The sequence below is a fragment of the Piliocolobus tephrosceles genome, chromosome 19 (assembly GCF_002776525.5).
Source record: "Piliocolobus tephrosceles isolate RC106 chromosome 19, ASM277652v3, whole genome shotgun sequence".
Classification (NCBI taxonomy): Eukaryota; Metazoa; Chordata; class Mammalia; order Primates; family Cercopithecidae; genus Piliocolobus; species Piliocolobus tephrosceles.
Window position 1 is genome coordinate 10,856,485 of NC_045452.1, and position 9,108 is coordinate 10,865,592.

Sequence of the window (9,108 nt, forward strand, 5' to 3'; positions counted from 1 at the left end):
GACTAGCTGGGATTACAGGCGCCTGCCACCATACCTAGCTAATTTTTGTATTTTTAGTAGACACAGGGTTTCACCATGTTGGCCAGGCTGGTCTTGAAGTCCTGACCTCAGGTGATCTGCCCACCTCAGCCTCCCAAAGTGCTGGAATTACAGGCGCGAGCTACTGCGCAGACACCCCCGCCTTTTTTTTTTAAAGAGACATGATCTCACTCTGCTGCCCATGCTAGAGTGCAGTGGCTTGATCATAGTTCACTGCAGCCTCGAACTTCTGGGCTCAAGTGATCCTCCCACTACAGCCTCCCAAGCAGTAGGGATCACAGGTGCTGCCACCATGCTGGGCCTGATTCCAGCCTGTAAGGAGTTACATCCCATCCACTGTGTGTGTGTTGTGGAGGCAGTGGGTGTGTTGGGGTGGGTGCTCAGTAAACCAGTAAACTGAATTACACAGGATTACAAATTGTAAGAAATTGTGACAGACTCTATGGGAGATGCATGGAAGTGGGTGGTCAGGGAAGGTCTCTCTGGGGAGGTGACAGTTATGTTAAAACCTAGAGAATAAGAAGCCAGCCATGAAATAAGGCAAGGATAGCTGGCTTTGGGTGACTGGGTGGATGGGAGTACTGCTCAGCAGAGTGGGTACTGGGAGAAGATGGAGAATTGAAAATTTTGTTTTAGGCCGGGTGCGGTGGCTCACGCTTGTAATCCCAGCACTTTGGAAGCCCGAGGCAGGGGGATCACAAGGTCAGGAGATTGAGACCATCCTAGCTAACACAGTGAAACTCCGTCTCTACTGAAAACACAAAAAAAATTAGCAGGGTGTGGTAGTGGGCTCCTGTAATCCCAGCTACTCAGAAGGCTGAGGCAGGACAATGGCGTGAACCCGGGAAGCAGAGCTTGCAGTGAGCCAAGATCGTGCCACTGCACTCCAGCCTGGGCAAAAGAGTGAGACTCCGTCTCCAAAAAAAAAAGAAAGAAAGAAAATTCTGATTTATGGCCGGGTACAATGGCTCAGGCCTATAATCTCAGGACTTTGGGAGGCCGAGGCGGGCAGATCACCTGAGGTCGGGAATCTGAGACCAGCCTGACCAACATGGAGAAACCCCACCTCTGCTAAAAATACAAAATCGGCTGGGCGTGATGGTGCACACCTGTAATCCCAGCTACTCGGGAGACTGTGGCAGCAGAACTGCTTGAACCTGGGAGGTGGAGGTTGTGGTGAGACGAGATCACACCATTGCACTCCAGCCTAGGCAGCAAAAGCGAAACTCAATCTCAAAAAAAAAAAAAAAAAGAAAAGAAAAGAAAAGAAAAGAAAAGAAAAAAAATCTGTTTGACCAGACATGTTAATTTAATTTTATTTTTTTTAGACAGTCACTCCATCACCCAGCAGGCTGGGGCGCAGTAGTCTAATCTTGGCTTACTGCAACCTCCACCTCCCCAGTTCAAGCTATTCTGTCTCAGCCTCCCAAGTAGCTGGAATTATATGTGGGTGCCACCACCCCTGGCTAATTTTTTGTATTTTTAGTACAGATGGGGTTTCGCCATGTTGGCCAGGCTAGTCTTGAACTCCTGACCTCAAGTGATCCGCCTGCCTCAGCCTCCCAAAGTGCTGAGATGACAGGCATAAGCATAAGGCATAAGCCGCCACGCCCAGCCAGACATGTTAAATTTGCGATCAGTGGTTACCCAAGTGGAGATCAGGAACCTGGAGTGCTGGCGACTTAGTACTGGGAGTCATGGGATACAAGCGGCGTTTAAAATTAGGAGCCTAGGCAAGATCACCCGGGGCCTGAGTGTAGATAGGGACCCAAGGTACTGATCTGGCCCAAGGGAAGGGTCTGGCAAGAGACAGAAGGGATCAGGCAGGGCTGTGGACCTCTAGGCTTGATGGCCACCTGCTGCTGGGCCTCAGAGGGGCCTGGAGGCGGTCGGGACCGAATGTGCACAGAGAATGAGAAGTGAGCGAGTAGACAGCGAGGGTAGTACTGGGCTTTGAAGGCGTCTGCCACGGAGGCGGGAAGGGAATGGGGTGGAGGCTCATGAGACTTGAAGCTCCAAGAGGACGTTGAAAAAAGACCTGAGCGCTGGCCGGGCGCGGAGGCTCAGGCCTGTAATCCCAGCACTTTGGGAGGCCAAGGCTGGATGGAGGACTGCTTGAGCTCAGGAGCTCCAGACCAGCCTGGGAAACGTTGTAAGAGCCTTTCTCAAAAAATTAACAAATTAGCCGGGTGTGGGGATGCGCGCCCGTAGCTACTCAGGAAGCCGAGGTGGGAGAATCACTTGAGCCTGGGAGGTCGAGGCTGTAGTGAGCTGTGATTGCGCCACTGCAGTCCAACCTGGGTGACATAGCAAGACCCTGCCTCGAAAATAAGTAAGACTTGAAAACCCAGTATGGGAATGGCCCTGAGCTGTGGCTTAGAAGGTAAAGGAGGCGGTCCAGAGAGAAACCCTTGGAGAAGATGGGGCTTCGAGGCTGAGGGAGCTCGGGCCAGAGAAGGCGCCAGCGGGAGATGGCACACCTAGCCAGCGCCCTATACTGGGCAGGCAACCCTTGCGAGCATTCACACCTGGCGCCAGTGAACAACAATTCCCAGCATGCCAAGCCCCGTTTCCAGGGCGGGCTGCGGAACCTGGAAGTGGTCAAAGAACTCTGCGGCGGCTCCGTGGTCTGAGTTGTCAGCCGGTTGCTTTTTCGTGGTCGGTAGTCGCCGCCGCCGCGCGCCAAGGGGAAGCGACAGCACCAGAAGGCCAAGATGTAAGTTGAGCCTCAGTCGGGAGCGGCGCTCCACTCGGCCTCAGTGACCCGCCTGTCCCGCACTGCGCGCCGCTCGCCTTCCCTCTCAGCTAGTCCCCAGAGCCCAGCCCAAAGGTCACTTCCTCCCGGAAGCTGCCGCCCTCTCTCCAGGCAGGGTAATGACCCTTGGGCCGTCGCGCTCTCCTGGGGTCGCGGCTCCGATGACGTCAGCTGCGGGCTCCCGCGCAGCCCAGTCTTTCCTTTACTCTGGTTGTGCCCTGACCGTCCTTGGACTGCTCGCGAGCTTTGCCCCTCTTCTGTACTTCGCGTCTCCCTGTGTTCTTTTTCATGTCGATCAGCCTGCACAAGTGCTACAGAGCCTTCTAATTTTAAAGCAAACCAGGCCGGGCACGGTGGCTCACTTGTAATCCCAGCACTTTGGGAGGCCAAGGTGGGCGGATCACCTGAGGTCAGGAGTTCAAGACCAGCCTGGCCAACATGGTGAAACCCTGTCTCTACTAAAAATTCAAAAATTAGCCGGGCGTGGTGACGGGCACCTGTAATCCTAGCTACTTGGGAGGCTAAGGTAGAAGAATCGCTTGAAACCGGGAGGCAGAGATTGCAGTGAGCCAAGATCGTGTCACTGCACTCCAGCCTGGGCAACAGAGCGAGACTCTGTCTCAAAAATAATAAAATAAATCAATCCGTGCCCCGTGCCCCACATTCCCCTCCCACTGCCGCCATGGTTTCTTTCTGTTCAGAACAACTGAGAGACCCGTAGCTTCATGCTGTTTTCTGAGTCTCTTGGAACCCCTCAAGTTCGACCCCAGAACTGCTCATCAGGTTCCCAGCTCCACTTTTTTTTTTTTTTTTTTTTTTTTTTTTTTTTGAGATGTTGTCGCCCTCTCTCGCCAGGCTGGAGTGCAGTGGTGCGATCTCGGCTCACTGCAACCTCCGCCTCCCGGGTTCAAGTGATTCGCCTGCCTCAGCCTTCCCGGCAGCTGGTACTAGAGGCATGTGCCACCACGCCCAGCTAATTTTTGTATTTTTTTTTTTTAGTAGAGATGGGGTTTCACCACGTTGACCAGGATGGTCTCGATCTCTTGACCTCATGATCCGCCCGCCTCTGCCTCCCAAAGTGCTGGGATTACAGGCTTGAACCACTGCGCCCGGCCAGGCTCAGTCCTCATTTTGTTGGGCTTCTCAACAGTATGTCACACCGTTGACCACTCCCTCCTTGTGAAACCCTTCTTTGGTATTTGGGATTTGACGTTCTTTTTGTGTCCATCGACTTCAGCCGTCTCTCTTTTCCCAGTCTCCTTTCTGGACCCTCCTCCCGTCTCTCAGATCTCATGGTTTATTTTCCATAAACATTCCCTGTGGGTGATACAATTTCCCAGTCATCTATAAGTTGCTTTCTCCAGTCTTGTGTAGTTAGTGACCTACTTGATATCTCCACTAGAGGACTGATAGACATCTCAAATTTAATATGCCTTAAACAGAACTCTTGATTTTCAGCTCCTGAGCCTGCTCCTCCCTGTAAAGTAAAAATAAAATCCTAACTCCCCCCCCCCCCTCCCACCACCGCCACTGGCTGAACAGACACCCATGTGGACAAGAGAACCCCAGGAAAACCTTAAAACTGAGTTCCTGGCCATGATGGGATGGAGGTCCGTTTTGTGGCTTAGACACAACTGACCAGCATTAATGCTGAAATAGAGATCATGTAATTGACAAAACAGACTCTTTGTGGCAATAAGATACCAAATTATAAACAGAACCTACAGTCATGCCAGACAACTTCCCTGGTTAAGTCACCCACCACCCCTACACTTAAAGAATAAACTGTAGTCTGACTGCCACAAGGTTTTTCTTTTTCTCTAGCAGCTAAACAAGCACTGGCTTTCAGATAAGCAAATTAAAACAATTGTAGCCCACCAGCACAGACACTGACTAACTGAACCCCTGTTCTACCAGTCAGAACTGCAGCTTTGATTGGATAAGAGACTGATTTCAGTGACTTTCTCCTGAGAAGAAGACCATCCACCTTGGACAGGCCCTGGCTGGTTTACAGAGGCTGCTCCTTTGCATGCCCTCAGGTCCTGAAAAGATCTTTTGATGATAAGGCCTAATTATAATACATTTAAATGTTAAGTCTCCACCTTAAAGAGAACATGGGTCATATGTTACATGCTTATTTAATATGCATATGTCAAGACTATCTTCATGAATGTTCAGAGCTCCTTCTGTAACCTGTTGAATATATATATGGTTAGCCAACTTCTTCAGCATAAGGCTTCTCCTCTTCCAGCCCCTCCTCCTTCAGGGTGCCTATCTCTGGGATTCAGTTGGAGGCCGTTCTTCCCAGCCTGCTGGATGGCCACTTTGCAGGCTGTAACCCATTATAAGAAATAAAATCTGCTTTCTAACTTTATAGATTTTTAAAATTTTTTTAAAGTTAACATTCCCTATCCTTCAGATTTCAGTGGTCACACCATTACCCAGTTTGCCCAGGTCAGATCTCTGGGAGTTGGCCTTGGTACCTCTCACCACTTCCTGTCCATCAGGAGGTCCTGCTGGCTCTTTCAGGAGCTCACCACTTCTCACATTGTCCACTGCTCCCCCATAGGTGGAGATTTTTTTGGTTTTTGTTTTGTTTGTTTTTGAGACAGGGTCTCCCTCTGTCCCCCAGGCTGCAGTGTAGTGGCCTCTGGAGTAACAGGTGCGAGCTGTCACACCCGGCTAAGTTTTCAATTTTTTTGTAGAGACAGATTATCACTTTGTTGCCCCAGCTGGTCTCTAGCTTCTGGACTCAAGTGATCTTCCTGCCTTGACCTCCCAAAGTGTTGGGATTATAGGCGTGAGCCACTGTGCCTGGCCCCCAAGTCTGTTGTGTAGGTGTTTTTGTTTTTTTTTGAGAAGGGATCTCACTCTGTCTCCCAGGCTGGAGTACAGTGGTGCGATCTCGCCTCACTGCAACCTCTGCCTTCAGGGTTTAGGCAATTCTCTGCCTCAGCCTCCCGAGTAGCTGGGATTACAGGCACCCGCCCCCATCACACCTGGCTAAATTTTGTATTTTTAGTAGAGACGGGGTTTCACTATGTTGGCCAAGCTTGTCTCGAGCTCCTGACCTCTAGTGATTCGTCCGCCTCGGGCTCCCAAAGTGTTGGGATTACAGGCGTGAGCCACCGTGCCCAGCCCATAGTAGGTATTTAATAAGCATTTACTGAATGAGCAAAGATTACTCACTTCCAAAGACTCTGTCCTCTTTATAAAGGTGGTGGTTGTAGCATTATCTTCTTCTTTTCTTTAGGTACATTACCTGTGCTAAATACACTCACTTTTATGGTGGCAAGAAGCTATGTAAGGCATGCAGTCTTTCTGTTCTCCCTTGGGGGAGTAGTATTAAGGAAGAGTGTCTTCAGGATACAGTGAGCTGTAAAAATAGACAATAAGAACGCTGAAACTCTGGTAGACAAATGGGCTGAGGACACAGTTCAAGAAATAGAAATACACTCAAGAAAGAAGAACATGCTTCATGTTAGTGGCGATTTTTGTAAAATGTAGATTAAAATATTCCCCAATGCTGAGAGCTAAGTAAAACATAAATAAATACAAAATTACATATACATTTAAATGTTTTTTCTCTATCAAGTTTATAAGGAATAAAAAGAATAATATTTTTAGCTATCAAAACTGTCAAGACTACAATAACAAGAGCACTGTCATAATTTTAATGGGAGTAAAAAAGTACGAACTTTTCCCTGTAAGTTCTTTTCTGGTGTACCCCAAGTGTTTTGGTTTATATCTATTAAAAGGTTTTTCAATCCACAGCAATTGCTGTACTTAAAAATTTGCACAAGCTTTTTCATAGGCTGTAACTGAATTGTTAGTAGGAGCACACAGATAAAATACTTCACAGAGTAAGATTTGTTTTTTTTTTTTTTTTTTTTGAGACTGAGTCTCACTCTGTCGCCCAGGCTGGAGTGCAGTGGCACTATCTCGGCTCACTGCAAGCTCCGCCTCACGGGGTTCACACCATTCTCCTGCCTCAGCCTCCCGAGTTGCTGGGACTCCGGGCGCCCGCCACCAAGACCGGCTAATTTTTTTGTATTTTTAGTAGAGAGGGGGTTTCACTGTGTTAGCCAGGATGGTCTCAATCTCCTGACCTCATGATCCGCCTGCCTTGGCCTCCCAAATTGCTGGGATTACAGGTGTGAGCCACTGTACCCAGCCAAGATTTCTGTTTTTTATTTCATTTTAAACAGATCTCCCACAAACAAACTTTTGTCGTTTACCTTTTGACCACTGCAGATGAGTTTTGCGAGTTTACCTTTCCTTTGTAATTGTTCTCTGATGCTGTCTGATAGTGAATCTGCCCCTTGTGGATGTGGGGTTATGTGTAAAAGTGTACCTTGAAGATGTGGCCCTTCAGGTCATGTTGGGAGAAGATGCAGAGTCCTTGTCATGATGTTAGGAGCTTGCCTTGGTGTTAAGATCCTGCTCTGGTGCTTCACCAGGGTGGCACCACCACTACTGCAGTTGGAGGAGAAGGTTGGTGAGAAAGGGAGGTGGCCGGGTTGCCCAGAGACGGCTTCCTGGAACAGCATCTCAGGAGGTCACCATGCCAGGCTCAGCCAGCCCACAAGCCTGACCAGGTTGCCTGGCAACTGACCAAAGTTGAAATCCCAAAGTGCTGGGAGGACAAGCGTGAGCCACCGTGCCCAGTCTGTTTTCCTCATCTTTAACTTGGAGGGGCTTGGTCCTGGGACTACAGCCCAAGACTCAGAGGTTGTTGGTGCCTTTCTGACCGGAGTATAATCGGTTCATTCTTTCTCGGCTGTGTGGACAGCAGTCTCGGTGGTTAACAGCACCAGATAGGAGCCTTCCCAGGTAGGCTCGAGTTTCTTTTCCTCTCACCTTTTGATGAGAACGTGGTCCTCGGGTTGTGGCTGGTGAACTGGAAATTCTAGTGGTGGCACCTGTGCTAAGAGTCCTTTGATCTTAAGAAAAGGTAGAGGAGAGATCAAGTATATAATTTCTGAGGAACTGATCCTTAGTTTCAAACGTAGGAACATCAGCTGAGGTATGTAAATAAGGCAATCCATATAACATTTCATATGGAGACAGGCCTATATCCTTTTGGGGAGCTGCCCTGATCCTCACTAAGGCAATGGGTAGACATTTGGTCCATGGTAAATGAGTTTGTAGAGCTAATTTGGTTAAGTGGTTCTTAAAGGTCTGATTCATCCTTTCTACTCTCCTTGATAAAGGTGGATGCCAAGGAGTATGATACTCCCCTCTAATGTTTAGAACTTGGGATAGCTTCTTAATGACATGGGCTGTGAAATGGGTTCTATTGTCCGAGTCAGTATTCTCTATTAGCCTAAATTTGGGCACTATATTCTCAATTAATGCTTTAATTACATTATTAGCTGTTGTATTTGAAAAGGAGATAGCTTTGATCCAGTGAGTGAGATGATCTACTATTAGCAACAAATGCTTTAGGTGACTGATTGCGGTCATTTCAGTGTAGTTAATTTGAGCACTTTGGAATGGCCTTAGTCCTGGATCCCTCCCTGGCTTCTGTTAACTCCATCCCCACACCTAAGGAACTGCAACTGATCTACTCTGGATAAAAATTTAGACACTATCTCTTCAAAATAAGCTATCTAGTGGTACTTACGCATATTTTTACATATGTCAACAGTATTTTACATGCTCATGACCTTAAAAATAATTAAAAAGTGTAAAAATTGTAGGCCTTTTACATTTCTGCACTTGGTGTGGTAGTTCACGCCATTCCCCTGCTTCAGCCTCCTGAGTAGTTAGGTCTACAGGCACCCGCCACCATGCCTGGCTAATGCTTTGTATTTTTTTTTAGTAGAGACGGGGTTTCACCGTGTTAGCCAGGATGGTCTCGATCTCCTGACCTTGTGATCCACCCGCCTGGGCCTCCCAAAGTGCTGGGATTACAGGCATGAGCCACTGCACCTGGCTGGAAATCTTTGAAAAAGCACAAGTATTATGAGAATTGTCTTTTATTTCTGAGATAAGAAATCACAATTTGTAGACAATCTTCATATTACCCCACCTGGATGCTGTGCCACGACTCAGATAAATTTCCTTTGTTTTATTCTTTGGCTGACCAAAGAATTTGCTTTCTTCAGTTGGGTTGTAATATTATTTAGGATGACCTCCAGAGGATCAGGGAAGTACAAGGAAGATAAAAATCAGGAGAAAAAATGGAGAAAATATGAAGGAAACCAGATTGATTTAAATTATTAAATTATATATTGACCTAATACCAATTATTAGTTGTCGTCTACTTTTTGCCAGTCTTTATATATATATATATATATATATATATATAT